The following is a 19899-nucleotide window of genomic DNA, read 5'->3' on the forward strand; positions in this document are numbered from 1 at the left end:
CAACCTAGGGACAACATGGGCACAACAATAATAATAAGGGGCTACAATGACAATAATAATAAGGGAATACACTAGTAATATAGGGATGTAACAGCTTGCAACAATAATTTGAGAAGGACAAGGCGACCTGCTATGTTCGGAGAACAAAATGCCCAAATGTCAAGCTTATTAGAAATTCTATGAAGAATGTTCTTCCAACATGTTAATCGCATGGATTTGTCCATTAGGGTGCTCCCAAGTGTTTGGAAGGAACAACATTTATTTTGAGGTCCAAGAGGTGTTCCAATTGGGGTTAGATCATCACACTACTATTAAAGAAATAAATATTGGATTTCTCTACGTTTATCAAGGTTCTAGAGGCCTCCATAATGGAATTAAGGATCAATTTCATAACAATCAATTCCTTCACTGTGGGCAAGGAAAAGAGCATTGTCATGCGGAAAGAGTCAATTTTGCGGACAAAACCGACCTCCCTAGAAAACAAGGCTTTTCTAGTGACAAACAAAACAATCAAGCACTATCTTTCCCTAAATATGCATTTAAAATAAAAGCAACCAGGTGTTTAAGGCTTACCTCTAGTCCAACGCTGTTTGTAGCAGCCAAGCCTCTCCGATCCAGATGAGCTCCTTCTCCTTGAAGCCTGCATTCACTAACAAGTAAACAATTACATAGCACCTGAATAACTCATATCATAAAACATATTCATCATAAAGACCAAAGAGTTTATGAAACAAATTATATATAACAACTTGTTGAGAAAAATGAACTTAATTGTATTAATTGGAAACAAAAGAAACCATTACAACCAGTGCCTTGGTGTTGTGCAGGTCCCTCCCAGGGTCCAGCAAGAGTTCTCCTCTACTTTGATCAGCTCACCCACTTCCAAATGAAGCTAAGAAAGGATTGGAATCTCTCCTCTCAAGCTCTATAAGGGAGTCCTAATTTCAGCAGCATCTACCCTTAGGAATGTTCAGCTTTCAACCTCCCCTCCCTCTGGCCCAATGCCTGTATTTATAGTGCTTTGGAGGAAGTTAATCAGGTCCACCATCAATGGGATAAGCCCCTCTTTCAAAGGGATAGCTCCCCTCTTCATGGGATAAGTTCCTCTTTCATTGGGATGCATGAACCATCTGGAGGCGCTCAATACACGTCAAACCATCTTCTAGAATGCTCTAGAATCGACCACAAGTAAGTTTTTTGAAGTAAAACTTGCGCCTTTTGACTTTTACAGGGGTACGCACCCACCCCTTTACAGACAGAGCGTACAAGTACGCAGGTATTATGTACTTGAGGTGCGTACACGCAGGTAAGAGTAAGAGAAACTGCGTAACCAGAGTTATATTGACTTTTAAAGACTTTCTCTCTTTTTTGGAGTTTGACATGAGGAGCAGAGGTATAAGACTTGCCAAGGAGGACAGTATGGTTATTGATGGAGCCATACTGACTGCAAATAGTCATGGTGACAAATTTTAGTGTAACAGATTTCCCCCTAAAGTGCGAGGTCTGTAGTAGATTAGGGTTTCATATCATCTAGGAAGGGTGAAGCACTTTATCATTTCAAGGATTATCTTGTGGAGAGCCTAGTCAGAACCTGCAAATATTCAACACAAAATACATATATGAGATCATATCATCGCTGAGGTAGGCATTCCCATACTCAGATCAAAAACTTAACTAACAAACTAACTACTGCTCTGATATAGGAATGATTTCGCAGTACATCATAATCATAGACACATGTAGACACAATATGGATGCAGCCATCTGTTTATGATTAGTCTACTGTATAATGAATACAAAACTCCTCGTAGCCTGGATGGCAGAAACTGGATCCAGGGTCTTCATTTCTGCTTCCCAAAATAGTACGATTCTATCCATGCGAATAAATGAGTTGATGTCGAACATGGTAGAAACCACTTGATTACCAGTCGATGATGTAAATTGTTAACAAGTGTGAGAGAGACCACCAGTGATGCCAATGGTTCTCAAAGTGCCCAATACAATCCATGAGATGTGAGTAGATTTGTTGGTGTCGAACATGTCATGGAATCCTTCGATCGAAAGTCAATGATGTAAATTGTCGTCAAAGGTGAGAAACCTGCCATTAATGCATGCAGATTTCAAGGTACTGACGATTTCTAGATCATCTTTCTAGATAATGTGCTGATGTCGATAGAAAGCGATCCGTCGTAGGCAAGCCCACAACACGAAATCATAGTTCAAGTTGAAGAAATGTAGCTGTAAGGACTGACTCAGGGATGGTCAAGATGGATGACAGATATTTTGCAGATGAATGGTTTATTTGCAGTGACCTCTTGAACACATAACGACACAATAGATGGCTTGGTGACAATTGACCCAAAGTTAATACCCAGAAACCGGCTGAAGAATTTCAATGTGGTTTGATCAACTGTTAGGCAAAGGATTTCCCAACCCAGGTGAATGAAAAGTGTCGTGTTATGGAGTGGTGATAAGGTTTTTTCTGAGACAAAGGATAACAAATAGGCTCATTTTTCTCTCTTTTCCCCCACCATTTCTGGCAAGTAACTCTTTATTTTTTACAAGCTTGAGGAGGATAACATTTGCTTGATTATAAGCTCATCCTTCGGATGAGTCCAACTTAGTTTAGATTCGAACCCTAAGAAGGAGTGGTCCGTTCCTGTTTGTAATTGAACAGGTCCTTTACTGTGAAATTTTAACGAGTCCAGTATAGGAGAAACTCGGAGTTTTTCAATTTTAGAGAGTCTGAAAAACTTAAGAAGACTCCAGGGTTGAACTTTTTCGTAAATTTGTGTCTCCCAAGCCCGAAAAAGTATAAAATAATACTTGAGAGAACCGCTTGATCTTTACGACCAAGGAGTACTTTCATGATTAGTGTCTTTGATCTGAAAAGTAAAAAGCGATCAAGGACACGTCGTTTTATTTCCAATATCGAATTTGAAACGACAAAAATCCGGCAATCTTTTCATGTTTTTACGGTCAGAAAAGGGCTGTAAGAGGACCGTCTTTTAATTCCGTTTTAACGAGTGTAAAGGAAACGCTCGGCAATCTTTTCATGTTTTAGGAGTCAGAAAAGGGCTTAAAGATGACTCTGACGTTTTTGTTTGTAAAAAATGACAATTTTCCCTGAAAATCCTCTATCCTGCACAAAAACCAACACATTACTCATACTTGTTGAAGATAGATAAAAAATACTTTGAAAAATACCTTTTCATGGTGAAAAATAAACAAATTTACCATTTATTTACCCAAAAAACCTATAAAAACGGCTTTTACCAATTCATTTTTACCATTTTACTGTTGAGGAGAGAAAAAGGGCTTTTGGCAAGAAACTTCCCGTGGACATTGCGGAGAATCCGACCATCGAAACCGAACGCCGTCTCTTCCAGGTAATTTTCAACATCCTCCTCTTCAATTTCATCCGTTTAGAATTCTTTTTTAGGCCCCAGATTTCATTTTTTGGAGGTTTTGGGTTTCAAAGACCGCCTCTCGGGGTACGCAGGCACCACACTAGGGACCCGCGTACCCCGACATTTTCTCAGTTGGAAAAATGTCGGGAGTATGCACCTTGCCTTCAGAGACCCTGCGTACCCACGCTCTATTCCTAAAGGCGGGGTGCGTACTCCGCGCAACAAGTTTTTAAACCCCAAATTCTCCAAAATGGACCAAATTTTTTTGATTTTATGGACTCTAATGGATGTTTTATGGTGTGTAGATTGTTCACCATGCTTGATTGGCGCGAGAGAGAGCACGAAGATGTTGATTTGGCCGCCATTAATCATCAACCGTCAATTGATGCTTTGAAGGCATGCAGCCTTTATAAATACTGGGCCATACCTGGCATGAGGGCCCAAGTGAGCTTTTTAGAGTGGCTGGTAGAAAGATGGAACGTTCAGGACCAGTGTTTTTATATTGGAGGGCACCAGCTTGAGATGGAGCCTGCAGATATCTACTTTCTCACTGGTTTGCCCAACAGAGGTGAACACTTGACTCTGTTCGGGACTAGGCCAGGTGGCCAATCCATTGCTAGTCTCCGACTAGAGTGGTGTAACACTCAAACTCAGGAGAAGGGGATAGAGATCAAAACTATATCCCGACCTGAACTTAAGGTTATTGCCTTTACAGTTACCAGACTTTGCGGGGTTGCCACTTTACACATTGCTACTGGATCCCAGATGCGGATGGCTATTGATTGCTATCGAGGTACCATTTTCAACTGGTGTGATGCTGTGTTAGCCAATATAAAAGGCCAACTGACTAGAGCCAAAAACGGACAGTTAAAGACTTTTGGTTATGGGCCTTTAGTTGTGAGTTTTGGCTTAGAGAGGGTTCCAATGCTGATCCCACAGCAGCTCACTGTTGGTGTTGGGCTTCCTCGAGAGCCCAAATTGATGCGATGGGTTGCGGTTATGGCCCGTCATCCTGATGAGGGAACGGAGGTTGACCGATTTACTCCGGAGTACTTTCACTGGTTAGAAGACCAGGTCTTTTCTATATAGGATTTTCCTTATGCCAGAGTTGATTTTCGTGGAGATCCAGACATGGTTCTTCCACCGGGAGAACAATGGGATGATACAGGTAACTTCATTTTCCACAAGTTTTTTTTTTAAACTATCTATTTTTTTGTTTGTTTTATATCGTCTCAAAAATGATAGTAATAATTTTCAAAATGCAGATGTAGGCCCACGTCGTCCAGCCAATCTCCGGCCTTACGAGAGGAGACTACCAGTTGCAGCGGCACCGGCCCCACAGGACGAGGCCACAGAGACTTTGGCTGAGTTGGAAAGTGACCTAGAGCATCTTACAACAGATATACCAGAGACTACCATAGATGACATTCCAATCCGGCTTCAGTGCTATGTAGTCGGGGTCCCAGGACCTTTTAGGAGGTTCTTGTGTAGGGTGGCCCATGCAGTGGTGTCATATAGAGATCATCACCAGTGATTGGATGGTCATTTTGTAGACACATGTGACATTTTGGTTTTTTGTACTTATCATTTTTGCCGATCATAAGGTGTTTTTCAACCTATGATCGAAGACGATGTATTTTTTGACACACTCCTATCTATATATATATCATTATTACCGGCTTATCTTGTAAATCATGTTATGGAATGGTTTTAAATTTACATGTATGATTATTGCAAATGTCTATTTAACATTCGAGAAGCAATTGCATCTGCTAATGTATTTAAAGACCTTGGAATATGCTGATATTCAATGTAATCAAACTCACGTTCCAAGAGACGCACTCTCAAAAATAACCTTAATAACACTGGATTTCTAATGGCATACACTCTATTAAGCTGTAATACAACGAGTTCAGAATCTAACCTCACAATCAAACTCCGAATCCCAAATGAAATAGATTCAGACAATAACTCAATCACTGCACTGTATTCGGCAATGTTGTTTGTTGTTTGACCGAGGCTTACCCCATGCATAGAAACTAACTCGTCAGAGGGCGAATAGATAACCCAAGCTGTGGAAGAGATATTCCGTGTACTACGACAAGCACCATCAGTGAAACCAATGTATGTTTGGAGAGGCATCGACATCTGCATTATCAAGAGTAAAACCAAGATAAGCTAGCATAACGACGAAAACACACTTTCTAAGCTAAGCACACTGTCTAAACTAACAAACACACCAGCTAGAAAGAAAAACTAACCTAAGTAAAAATCTCCATACCCATCTTTTAAGCATAATACCTCTTTAGGTAAAGTCCATTTATGGGTTTACCTAAAGAGTCCCCGTCAAAGTCTACCAACTCATAGGTCCCTTTTGCTAGCTTTCGCTTGACAATATAGGGCCCATGCCACATAGGAACGAATTTTCCAGCACCTAATTTATCATTAGCTTGATCATATAATAACACTAGGTCTCCTTCCGAAAAATTTCGAGGGGTCACATTTCGATCATACTGAGCTTTCATACGTTTTGCGTGAGTCTCGATCGCCAATGCAGCATCACATCGATTCTCATCTAATTGAGCTAAGTATAATAAACGCTTTTCCTCTTCAGAAGTAGCTGGAAGTAACTCGATGGCCATTTGCAGTGACGGGATTTCGCATTCAATGGGTAGCACAGCTTCCAAACCATAAACTAGTTGGAAAGGAGTGAACCCTGTTGATGTTTTCACTGAGGTTCGATACGCCCAAAGCGTTGAAAATAACATGTTGTGCCAATTCGACCGATGAATACCAATGATTCGTCGGATCATGATAACTAAAACTTTGTTGATGGACTCAACCAGACCATTCGCTTGTGGATAATAAGGAGTTGAACTATCGTGACGCAAACCAAGCTGGCCTGTAAGTTCTGTCATCATAACGTTTCGAAAATGGCGCCCATGGTCAGTGATTATCGCTTGTGGGACACCAAACCTAGCAATTATATGATTGAACACGAAAATTGCAGTTGTCTTGCCGTCTGCCTCGAATGTAGGCATCGCCTCGACCCACTTAGTAAAATAATCTACCGCAAGGATGATATACGCATGCCCCCCGGCCGAGTGAGGGTTACATGTAATAAAATCGATACCCCATTTGGCAAAAGGACCAACGGCAATTATAGGGTGGAGAGGAGCAGGTGGAGCGCGCATCTTTCGATCAAACACTTGACAGTTGTGGCATTTTTGGACCGCAATAATACAATCTTTAAACAAGGACGGCCAGAAGTAGCCAACGCGCAATATCTTTTGGGTTGTGGCATACCCAGACATATGACCGCCACACGCTCCAGAGTGACAATCATTTAGAACCCTTTCAGCCTCTTCGTGAGTTAAGCAACGTCGAAAAATAGAGTTCGCCCCACGGCGATAAAGAGTATCTCCAATAATTTTGTATTGTTGGGACTGGAATCGAATTTTCCGACGTTCCGACTTTGAAGCTTCGGGCCGAAAGGATTGGATCTGGAGATAGATGATGATATCCCCATACCACGGATCTAAAGTGCTGATTAGAAACAAAGATTCGTCCGCAATGGGCTCCTCTGCCACAGTTTCCGTGTCAGCACGCGGGAAATCACACATTAACTCTGCAAAAACTAAAGATTTCTTAGACTTAGATTTTTCAAACTCCAAGTCGAACTCTTGCAGGATAACAATCCATTTAGAGTACTTGCCCCCTAGCAATTGTTTGGTCAAAATGTAGATCATAGGGTTGCAATCTGAAATGACTGTAGTTTTACGGAGTAAAATGTAGTGACGAAAACGTTGGACAGCTTGAACGGCTGCCAATGCCAATTTCTCCACATGTGAGTATTTTAGCTCAGTTGGATTTAACGTCCGACTAAGGTAATATATCACATGTTCCGTTCCGAATTCATCTTCCTGAACTAAGACCATTCCAATGGTGGAATGAGTGGCGGCGAGGTACAAAAAGTAATCCTGGTTGTAGTTGGGAGGATGCAACAACGGTGCATGGGTCAACGCGTGTTTGAGTGCATCAAAAGATTTTTGAGCTATCTCATCCCAAGAGAAATGAGCGTTCTGTTTCAACAACCTTGTAAAACCCTTTGTAACCTCGGCGTAGTTAGGAATGAATCGTCGTAAAAAGTTTGCTTTCCCCTGCAAACTTTGGAGTTGGCGAAGACTCGAAGGAGGAGGCAATTTGATGATAGCTTCTACCTTCGAGGGATCGACGCAAATGCCGGCCTTCGAAACTACAAAACCCAGCAATCGTCCTGCTTCTATACAGAAGACACATTTGTGTGGGTTCAACCGAATACGATAATGCCTACACCTCATGAAGATTGCTCGTAAATGGACAAGGTGATCAGCTCGATGTAACGAATGAGCAGGAAAATCATCGAGATACGGTTGCACAATGTGTTTGATGTCATGAAACGCATAAGACATCACCCTTTGAAAAGTTGCTCCAGCATTCTTAAGCCCAAAAGGTAATTTGCAATAAGCAAATGTCCCCCATGGACAAATGAAAGCCATTTTGGTTGATCGGCAGGTAGAATATTGATTTGATTGTAACCGGAAAAAACCGTCCATAAAGGAAAATATTTCGCTGCCGGCACAATCATCAATTATTTGATCGATATAGGGTGTTGGGTAGTTGTCCTTTGGACAAGCTCGATTAATGTCCCTATAATCGATGCATATTCTTATTGTTCCCTGTTTTTTTTTAACCGGAACAATATTCGATACCCAATCCGTTAACGGGATCGGATAAATGAAACCTGCTTTCAACAGTTTCTCAACTTCTGCTTTAATTGCAGCAGCTTTTCGTGGGTGAATCTGACGCAAACGTTGCCGGACGGGTTTAGCGTCCGGGTAAGTCTTGATCTCATGAACAACAATCGCGGGATCAATTCCTGGCATTTCCTCATAGGACCAGGAAAACACGTCACAGAATTCTTGAAATAGGGCCTTGTATGTCTGAATTTCGTCATCTGTACACGAGGCACCTATATGAATGTTTTCAACAATTTCGGGCTTAACTGAAATGTCAATGGGAATAGTTCGAGAGATGTTTCCCAAATTCAGCTCTGAATCAGGATGTTTCATGGGATTCTGAGCTTCCTTGACATATTCAGCTGTAAAAATTGATGAGAAATCATTTTCAAAACGATCATCCTCAGGTAAAAACGAAGATCTATGATGGAGATCCTCCCATGGTAAATCATCTATACACAGGATTTCACGAAGTTGCTCGTCAGATGACACAACTTCGGGAAACGCTATTAACTCCGAGGTTGATGTGAAAAGTGATTCCTCACGGACCACATTCATTAGGTCGATTTTGGTTGAACACGGGTCGGTAAAAGACTGCACGGCTTCATAGGCAATTTCATATGGACTCAAAGGCATAAAATTACCAAATGAGTCTATTTCAGATTCAAAAGGAACGATCCAAGGATCGTCATAATAAATAGTGTCTGATGTAATCATATGAATGGTTGCAAATGAAGATGATGCGTTGAGTGGAGGAAAAGGAAAAGTTCCCAGTAAACCGGCATCTTTAACTAATCCTACTCCAACATCCTTATATGGGATAGTCGTTTTACCGACATGCTGAATACTCTCTGAAGAGGTTGGGTCGGATGAAAAGTAAGCCAGCTGGTCTATTGTTACGATCTTTCCATTATGTGGGAACTTTATTACTGGAAGACCGATGAAACGACCGTTGTCATAGCGTAAGTCCAACTTCGACCCAAGAGAAGGTTGTAGTCTAGAGGGGCATCAACCACCTCCACATCTAGACTAACGGTTTTTCCTTCAACCCCTATAGGCAAATCCTGTAGAATGCCAAAAGGATGAAACCCACGGCCATCAAAGGCCTTAAGAATTGTCGGGGATTGATTTAGTGAAGGAGAACCAAGCGATCTCCAACACTGTATCGACATAATACACGTGGAAGCTCCCTCATCAATTACAGTCCGATGAATAGGCCTGTTTTTGACTATCACTGGGATCTGGAAAGCCATTTGATGAGGTAAACGCGGTGTACTATTTTCTAGATCAAAGATTATTAGGTTCGGGTCCTGAACATCAACAGCTCCTATAGCCGACAAAAGTAATTTTCGCTGTGCTGGGCATGATTGCAGCACTTCCAAAGCCGACATTGCTGAGGGTGAAACAGCTAAGTCCTCAACAATGTTATAATTCTGGGCCGCTCTCGCATGTGGATTGAAAGCAGACCTTCGAAGTACACCCTTGGCGGGCGGTTTGATTACTAAGTCTGGGTTAGGCTTCTCGATCTGTAGTGGATCGGAACCGGGAGCTGAGGTTGATGGATTAGAATGAGAAGATTCTGCTTCTTTGCCATCAACAGGACTTTTACTACCATAATCTTGCGATCGAGTCGCAATCCTTACATGGGACATCATCAATATGGGTTCTTCATTGGCACTCGAGGAAGAACCTATCATTTTGCTATCTTTAGGAAATGGATCCTTCAAGACAGCAGGAGTTTGGGAACCTTTGACGATTTTCGCAACCTCTGCTCGATGAGGGCAGTCTCTTGTAAAATGTTCCTCTTCACAAATAAGACATGGATAACGAGGTTTGCGCTTTTCATCATTGGATTCCGCCTTTTCAGTTTTCTCCTTTGGAGTTTTGTCTGCTTTATTCTTCTTCTTCCCTTTCTTCTTTCCACCGGATTTTGATTTAGCTGTAGATGACTCTACAGCGTGAATATCGGCGGAAACCTCAGCAGAAGAATCTCCTGTCGGGGAGTCTGGTAAGGTTATAATAGGAGAAGAATTCTTAGAAGACTTCTTCTTACTTTTAGTGTTCACCGTACCAATCATGCCATCAGCAGCATGAGATCCCGAAGGAGCTGCAGCGATTTGATTTGACTTTGGAAGATCTGGGATCTTTTCGTGTAACGTACCTGACTGAGTATAAACTAAGTCAAGGTACTGCGCTTGAGCAATCACTTGCTCCTCAGTAACTACTCCGGCCTTAGCTACGTCTTCAGTAATCTTCGGTAACAATGATTTAACAAACCATTCAGCTAAGATCTGGTCCGGGATAAAAACTTTCACTAACCGCCTTCGACGTCTCCATTCATGAATATGATCGGAAATATAAGTGGACGTCGATTGCTTTAATGAAGTTAGTAACTCCGTGCCATTATCATATCTGACCGGCAACTGAAAATGAGTTAAAAACGAGGTAGCTAACTGGCTAAAATTATAAAAAGAGGCCCGTGGTAACTCAATATACCACTTGGCCGCAAGACCAATGAGAGTGCGCTGGAAAAGACGTAAGCGGATCGAATCATCCGAGATGGAATTAGAGGCACACCAGAGGTGGTAAGTCATCACATGATTCGACGGGTCCTCTCCAGACTTACCTTCGAACTTGGGAATGTCACTGGGCAACTTATTTGGCATTGGCGGCCAAAACGGAAGATAATTAATTGGATCGTTCGTTAGGCGCGACAAGTCTGGTAAGTCCAAAGTTGCGATAAACGGTAGCTGCCGATTAGGATCCCTAAAACTCTGAGTCATTATACCAGCCCTAGGAGGAGGATATCCAGGATAACTAGGAATAGGAATCGCGTTCGGGATATTGTATCCTCCTGGAAAACCAGGATTAACCGGACCGTACTGGGGTTGTTGTGGTTGTTGATAAGTGTACCCAGGATACGGTTGATACTGGTAAACTGGCTGCTGGACAGCAGGACCGAATTGGTACTGTCCCTGGTACGGTTGATAAGTGAATTGTGGTTGACTTGTGACAACCGTACTTAAACCAGGTTGTCCTACAGGCATCTGAACCGTAGTTTGAATCGTGGATCCAGACAATGGTAAAGATGTCTGAGGAGTAGATACAGGAACAGTAGAAACCGGAGCTGTCGATACTCCAGAAGTAAGTGGGGTAGATTGAACAGATGTTGCGGCAGTTGCAGCAGTCGTTTGAGATGGAGTACGAGGCGAAATAGGCCCAGACTGAGAAACTACCGAAGGTACAGAAGTTTGAATATTAGACTGGACTGGTTGCTGGGGTGAACCAGAAACTAAGGGTTGTCCAGTTTGAGATGACAACTGTACATTTGGCTGCAACACCTGTTGAATTTGCGATGGATCCCACACTATGTTCATTCCGGGGTATTGACCCATAACAGGTTGAGGATATTGAGATCCATAACCGGGTTGAGGGTAGGATTGATAATTGAAAGGTACATTTCCCGTGCCTTGAACATAAGATTGACCTTGGGGTGGTTGGAAACCTTGACTCGAGTACTGACCTTGGGGTAGATACCCTTGAGGCATGTACTGATACTGGGGTTGACCTTGAGGTATAAATTGATACTGGGGTTGACCTTGGGGTACATATTGAGTCTGGGGTTGACCTTGAGGAATGTATTGTACCGTAGGCACGTACTGTCCTTGAGGTTGCCCCCCAGATGCAAATTGTGTACCTTGAGGTTGCCCCCCAGGCGTTAATTGAGGCTGCCCCCAGGCGGTAACTGGCCACCTTGAGGTTGAGAAGCGGGAATAGAACCTGACATCATAAGAATGTCCTCTACGCTCAACGGCTTTGCACCATTGCTTCCAGTGAATATCCTTTGTTCAATGGGTTGAGGAGATGCTCCCGAAAAAGTACCAGAAAGTGACTGATACCCAGAGGGAACAGAAGGACCGCCATACAAAAAAGATTCAGGCGATTGAGTAAACATGGACGACTGACCTGACATATTTACGGGAGTATAAAAACCCCTAGGTGGATAAGGAGCACGAGGTGGTGAAAAACTTAACCCTGAGTTGTCCAAATAATTAGTTAAAGAAAGATACCAAGTAGTACTTCTAGGTGGACTGTAAAAAATCGATTCACGCTCCCTTAGATCAATAGTAGGTTGATTTTCAAGGATAGGGATGCCTATTTCTTCTTCCGGAGCAAGTTCTTCAATAGCTATCAAACCAAAAGGAAGATTTTCGGTGATGACTCTTTCTACCCTAGGTGAATCAGGAGCACTAGAAGTTGGAGAGACTAACCCCGATGTTGGAGTAACAGGTTCAGATATCTCAGGTTCTTCGCCTATATCACTAGTAGATGAAAAGCTACCAGCAAGTTCGGAAACCGAAATAGCTTCAGGATTATAACCTGTTTCTAGAGTTTGGTAATCAGGATGAACAACCAACGAAGACTCTCCTTCTTCAGGTGACCCTACTTTACTGCCACTAGGAGTTACGAGGACTTTCAAACCTTCGTAATGGCCCGGGACGTCTTCAGGAGGTTGGCCCCGAAGTCTACGGGACTTCCTCAACAAATCAGCCACGGTTACAACCTCAGGAGACTGGCCCCGAAGTCTACGGGACTGTCTTGGTAATTCAGCCACAGCTAAAAACTTTTAACTACTGCACACGCAAACAAAGTAAAATCTCAAAGCAAACCGCCTAAAGTCTCTAAAGAACCAAACAAATTCGAATCACACGCCTAAAGAATCTAGGGCGTCAAACCACACACAAACAGTAACCTTCCGGACCGAAAACACTAGTTGGTGATGAAATCCAACATCGCAGAATTCAGTACAGAAGTGGCGGGTGGAACAGTTACCCCGGCAACCTGCTTAATGAATAGACTGGACCAAGTTCCTCCACTTTAACCGTCTCGAGTGAATGAAACCCCAGAAAATCCAAGTGAGTCTAGCCGACGTCTGCTCCAGGTACAGTGGGATCTTCCCTCCACCGTCACCTTAGGAAGAATCCTAAAGATAATAGTCACTAAGGTCACCAACAGCAACAAATATACCTGGGGGAACAGTCTACGATCCGATACACACGCAAGGGCAGAGTAACAAGCTCAATCCCCTTGCCGGCTCCTTGACAATAATCCAAGGTTTACCGACAAGTGACCCCAGGCTCCTCGACAATGGTTAATCCGAGGTTTACCGTTTGTAGTACGTGCATATCTGGCATCGTTCCCAATGAAGGAGGATTGATTCCCTCACTGGTTCGGACACGATCTCGTGCTTCTCCTTTAAGAGGAGCTTTCCCAGAGCATAAATGTAACTATTGGATTTATCCTACCGCAAGATAAGCTACTTGTTTGTTTTACTGTCTTGGAGAGTTAATTACTCTCCTACTCCAAGACACTAGCCTGATCTATATTGGTGTATCAGAGCCCTAGTAAATAAAAAGTTACTAAGTTAATTTTACTTTAAGCGTTAATTTTTATGGCTTTTCTTTAGGACAAAAGGTAGCGGAGATGAAACTGATGGTGTGTAGACTCGACTCAAATCCACTAAAAAGATGCACCTAAGATGATTTAAACTATCTTTCCTTTTCAATGAATTCCCTAGCTAAGAGAGTTGGAGAATGCAAAATTTATAAAGACAACTTTCTTGGCAATGAAAATCAAAGAAACAATCTCTTTATCTTTTCCAAAGCACACAACACATGACCACTAATTATTTCACGAAAACTTCCTTTCTCTTTTCAAAGACTTCAAACGCTACTAAAACAAACTTTCTTCAAAAGAGATTTTGTATTTTTTCCTATTTTAACAAAGCATGTAAAACTACTTAACAAAAATCAATTTTAAGATCTATGAAAATCAAATCAATTTTAAGATCTATGAAAATCTAAGAGAAATTTACCTAAAAGCAAATCTAAGAGAAATTTACCTAAAAGCAAATCTAATGAGGTAAAAGCCTACAAAATATAATTCCAGGTTGTTTTACTCAGTTACAATTCAACCAAGGACTAATTCATGCAGAATCATAAACCAGTCAAAAACAAAAATAAAAAGCTTTTGTTCTTTTTCTTAAGAATGAAATTCACAGCTTAACAAACAAGCCTTCTCGAAATTCCGCAAAGAGACAACACAACGGTAGGTTTCTCACAAAGGTGGATTTTACGAAAGGTCCGACTCCTAAGAAGACTGAAAAGACCAGGGATATCCAAGGTTTTTACAACTTCTAAAGCCAAAGTCACTACAAGACCAATACAAAAATCAAACCTAGGGCTAGAACTTCTATGAACTTCACTAAAACCCTTGATGCTAATGAAACAAGCTTAGATGAAAACTTCTGACAGGTAACCAGTGGATCTGGGCAGCAATAAACAAACTATAAACAAAATCTAATAGGTAAAAAGGAAAAAATTGAAATTTTCTAAACTTTTGACAGGGTACGCAGGCAGCCTGTTTGCACAGGTGCGACCACGCTCTGTGTACAAAGCAGAAGTGCGTACAGGTACGCACTGTGCTTAACGCAGAGGGTGCGTACTGCTCTCAAAAACAAGAAAAATAAAAACTAACTCAACCCTAAGCTATTCCACCCAAATTCACAGTCAATCAGTCAAAAACTAGAAAGAAATCAAGGTTTCTCAAATCAAAGTATCAATCAAAAGAGAAATCAATCAAATCCATGGATTCCCCAGCGGAGTCGCCATTTTGTCATGCGGAAAGAGTCAATTTTGCGGACAAAACCGACCTCCCTAGAAAACAAGGCTTTTCTAGTGACAAACAAAACAATCAAGCACTATCTTTCCCTAAATATGCATTTAAAATAAAAGCAACCAGGTGTTTAAGGCTTACCTCTAGTCCAACGTTGTTTGTAGCAGCCAAGCCTCTCCGATCCAGATGAGCTCCTTCTCCTTGAAGCCTGCATTCACTAACAAGCAAATGATTACATAGCACCTGAATAACTCATATCATAAAACATATTCATCATAAAGACCAAGGAGTTTATGAAACAAATTATATATAACAACTTGTTGAGAAAAATGAACTTAATTGTATTAATTGGAAACGAAAAAAACCATTACAACCAGTGCCTTGGTGTTGTGCAGGTCCCTCCCAGGGTCCAGCAAGAGTTCTCCTCTACTTTGATCAGCTCACCCACTTCCAAATGAAGCTAAGAAAGGATTGGAATCTCTCCTCTCAAGCTCTATAAGGGAGTCCTAATTTCAGCAGCATCTACCCTTAGGAATGTTCAGCTTTCAACCTCCCCTCCCTCTAGCCCAATGCCTGTATTTATAGTGCTTTGGAGGAAGTTAATCAGGTCCACCATCAATGGGATAAGCCCCTCTTTCAAAGGGATAGCTCCCCTCTTCATGGGATAATTTCCTCTTTCATTGGGATGCATGAACCATCTGGAGGCGCTCAATACACGTCAAACCATCTTCTAGAATGCTCTAGAATCGACCACAAGTAAGTTTTTTGAAGTAAAACTTGCGCCTTTTGACTTTTACAGGGGTACGCACCCACCCCTTTACAGACAGAGCGTACAAGTACGCAGGTATTATGTACTTGAGGTGCGTACACGTAGGTAAGAGTAAGAGAAACTACGTAACCAGAGTTATATTGACTTTTAAAGACTTTCTCTCTTTTTTGGAGTTTGACATGAGGAACAGAGGTATAAGACTTGCCAAGGAGGACAGTATGGTTATTGATGGGGCCATACTGACTGCAAATAGTCATGGTGACAAATTTTAGTGTAACAAGCATAATATCATAAACAAATTATTTATGGGTGATAGGAAAATCATTACCATATAGACGAAGCCCCTCAAGAAAGGCTTGGTGCCCAAAAATTTTAAGATATCTACCTAGATGCTCCACTTCCATGATAAATAGAAAAGGGGTTATAAGATCCCCCTAGCGAAGACCTCTAGAGTGATAGAAGGGATATCCATTCAAGAGAATAGAATAAAAGTGAGAAAAGATTTAAGATTGAATCCAGGATACCCAAAGGGGTGAGAAACCAAAGGCAAGGAGGGTAGATAGAAGATACTTCCATTTTAATCTATCATAAGCCTTAGAGAGGTCCAATTTTATTAACATTGCGGTTTGCTTCATTTTTTTCAGAGAATGGATTACCTCATGAGTAGAAACAATCCCATTAAGAATTTGACGGTTTTCCATAAAACTAGTCTACTTGAGAGAGATGATATTATTTAAGAGCGACTTAAAGAATTTTATAATAATTGATGAGATAATTTTATACATCACATTATAGAAAGCAATAGAATGGAAACCACAAGGATCATCTAATCTACCTACCATCAAAATTAAATTAATGAAAGTGGAATTAATACTAGACCATACCTTTTGAGGTTGGTGAGATTCTTTCGCTAATGCATGAACATTTGGTCCAATAAAAGGCCAAAATTCTTGAAAGAAAACAATAGTTAAACCATCATGACTTGGGGCTTCATTCTTTGGCATTTCCATCATCACATCCACCACTTCAGTGAACGATACCTCCCTCCTCAAGGCTTCATTATATTTCGGGAGGATGAGATTAGGGATATGCATCATGATGCATTGAATAGTAGAAACTTTATTAGGAGTGGGATAACTGAGCAGGCCTTGATAAAACAATACTAATTCATGCTCCATGTCGTCGTTATTGAACACATGCTAACCATCCTGGGTTGAAAGGGAAAATATCCTATTATTGTGATGGTGTTTGATCATAGGCTTATGAAATAATTTAGAGTTTTTCTCACCTTCTTTCAACCATTGCCTGCAAGATTTCTATTTCCATAAGATTTCTTCTTGTTTTCTCCATTGCTCTAATTGGTTGATGAGAAGGCCCTCTTCCCTAATAAAAAATCTAATAAACCATTGGATATTATTTATTATTCAACCAAATTCATCTAGTTCTCCAAGATATGTTTCTCGATGATCTCGAAGGATCTTCAAAAATACCAGTGGCATGGTATAGAGGCTCAAAAATTCAAAGTGGCGGAATCTCTACAAACTTAACATTAGATCGAAGTGCTCATTGCCCTGATTCCAATAGTGCGAATGAGACTCAAATCTGAGCTTGTATGCAGAAGTTAGAGCCAATCAAAGTTCAAGTTTGACTTAGACAGGTGGCAGAGGCAATGACGTGGCAGAACTCTTCAGCGAATGGGGAAGCGCCAAGTGGCAGGGTACCATTAACCCCACTGTTCGCTGATCACAAAAGGCAGAGGTCCACGGGTTAAGGAAACAAACTGAGAAGAGACGGAGTGTGACGTGATATCACACATCACATATCACAGGCTACAAGGGATAGTGTTTCAAATCGGCCCCAGGAAAGAAAAGTTGCAATGTGATAATCACATCTCGCAATCGCAGAGGGAAGAGATTTACAAATTGGCCCCGACAGAGTCAGGTTGCGATACAATAATCACATATTACAATCACAAAGGGAATGACATTACAGAATTGGCCCCAGCAGGATCAGGTTGTGATTGCAATATCGCATATCACACATCGCACTGTGCAATATCCTGATATCATGACCTTGGCTCTGTCGATTGTGATTTGCGATGGGGTTTTCAGATCTGAAAATTTATGTGTTTCAGTTAATAATTCCGACGGGTCTGCGTTTTCAATCATCGCTTGTTGTAAATGCTTGGGTCTGTCGGTTTAAATCTATTGATACGCATGTTTCCGTGTTAAAACCATCATTTGAAGTGTTAAATGTGTAGTTAAGAAATCAAGTGGGAAACAGACTATGGGAACTGTTTTCCAATGGTTTTTACTACGTTTAAATAGGCTGTTACCTGCGCACTATTTAGGGACTAAGGTTCTCGGTTGTTGAAACTAACAACCTAAATTTATCATTTCAAGCTAAACTTGCTATTCTGTAAAACTGCCCGACTAAGTTATATATTGGGCATCCACACAGTGAGAAGAAGGAGAGCAGCTATGGGATTTATGAGAATACCATTGCAGAGCGGCGGAACCTACTCTTGGCAGGTGGCCGGAACCTTGCCTCAAGGATCTAAAGGTTTCAAGAGGTGTAGGAATCCCTTTTATCATAATTGGGTGTTCGGACAGGTGTTTCTGCACGATTTTTCACCAGGATTTTAGTGATGTCATCTGTTTATAGAGTTGGGCTCTCGATTTGTTAGCTATCTTCTAGATTGGAAGTATAAGGGTGTTTATGTAAAATATACTTGTACTTCTTCTCTTTTCATGCCACTTAATAAATTAAGGCCTCCCCACTGTTGAGTCGAGCCTAGAGACATAGTCCAAATTGGATGAACTCCATAATCAAATCTATGTTTCTTGATCTCATGCATGATTATTTCTTTACTCTTCGTTTATAAGCTTATGTTTCATGGTTTTTAATAAGCTCAGTTACATGTAATTCTAATGCATCTATAAGAAAAAAATTCTGGATCAAGTGGTATCAGAGTAGGTCTTATTTGATGTGAGTTACATGAGTATGCTAGCCAGAAACAAGCTTCAAAGGATGTGTGCTACGAAGAGGAGACATGGCAGATGTTGAAGCGTGTTGGGAAGAGAAACGATATTTCGCTAATAGGAAATTGCGTGTGTGAATGACCGAATGTGCAGCCATGGAGGATGATAAAGAAATGCACGAAGCCTTCCTGAGGATGTCCCGAATGGTGGACATCATGTATGGTGCATATGAGAAAAGAAGAGAGGAGGAGAAAGGAAGATCTGAAAGTGATGCTTCATCCACATCTTCTGATGCTTATGCATCTTATTCACTGCCTTCCTTGTCTTCTCATCCCTCGAATGAGGAGATTAACCAGAGGCTTCAATAAGAGAATGTCAAATTAAAGAGGCTACTACAGGAAGAGAAAGAGGAGAAACAGAGGTTTCTACACCAGTTGCAAGCTAAGGATGAGGCTTTGGAAAAGTTGCAGCGTAACTCTCGTGAGGTAAAGAGAAATTCTTCGACTCTGTGTATTTTTCTTGATAATGATTTCGCCACTTTTGAAGAACATACCACAGGTATCGGCTCCAAACTATTAAAGAGAATGGGGTATGAGGGGAAATGCCTCGGAATTAATGGTCAGGGCATCATAAACCCCATCAAAGCAGTGAAATTCCCTCGACATACATGAATTGGGTATGTCAGGAAGGAGATTGGGGAATGCACTAAAACAACCAACGAACCATCAATGATAGATGATGAGAAGCCCTCACCAATTCTTTCCAAATCGACCGTGGAGGTAAAATATGTTGATTTATCTTCAGTTTCATCTTCACATAATATAATTTTTGTTGGAAATGTGGAGATACCCATTACAGGGACAAGCATGAGACTCCTTACCAAGATGAGGTACAAAGGAGAAGGACTTGGTGTTAATGGCCAAGGCATAACTCAGCCATTGGAGGTTGAGAAAAAACCTTGATTTGCAAGTTTGGGGTACACTGAAGGACAGTGCTCAAAGGTGTCAGAAGCTTCCATGACATTGTTGAACCCATCAAGGAAAGAGGATGATGGGAATACATCACCATCAACCTATGGCAGTATGCATTGCAGAAAAAGAGCTAAGGCAAGCTCTCATTCCCATGATCGTACTAGAGACCAACATGAAAGGTATAACAAGTCTCGGTATTCTAATGTTCATTTTGATTACAACCATATTGTTAATAATGAATGAAAATCATGGCATAAAAGAACTTGCAGTTTTTTTGGATTGCATAACCATGTGTTTGTTGAGTGCTAGAGGAGA

This window comes from Pinus tabuliformis, chromosome 1_1 (genome assembly GCF_031772625.1).
Source record: "Pinus tabuliformis cultivar Carrire ecotype Pingquan chromosome 1_1, CPIR1, whole genome shotgun sequence".
Classification (NCBI taxonomy): Eukaryota; Viridiplantae; Streptophyta; class Pinopsida; order Pinales; family Pinaceae; genus Pinus; species Pinus tabuliformis.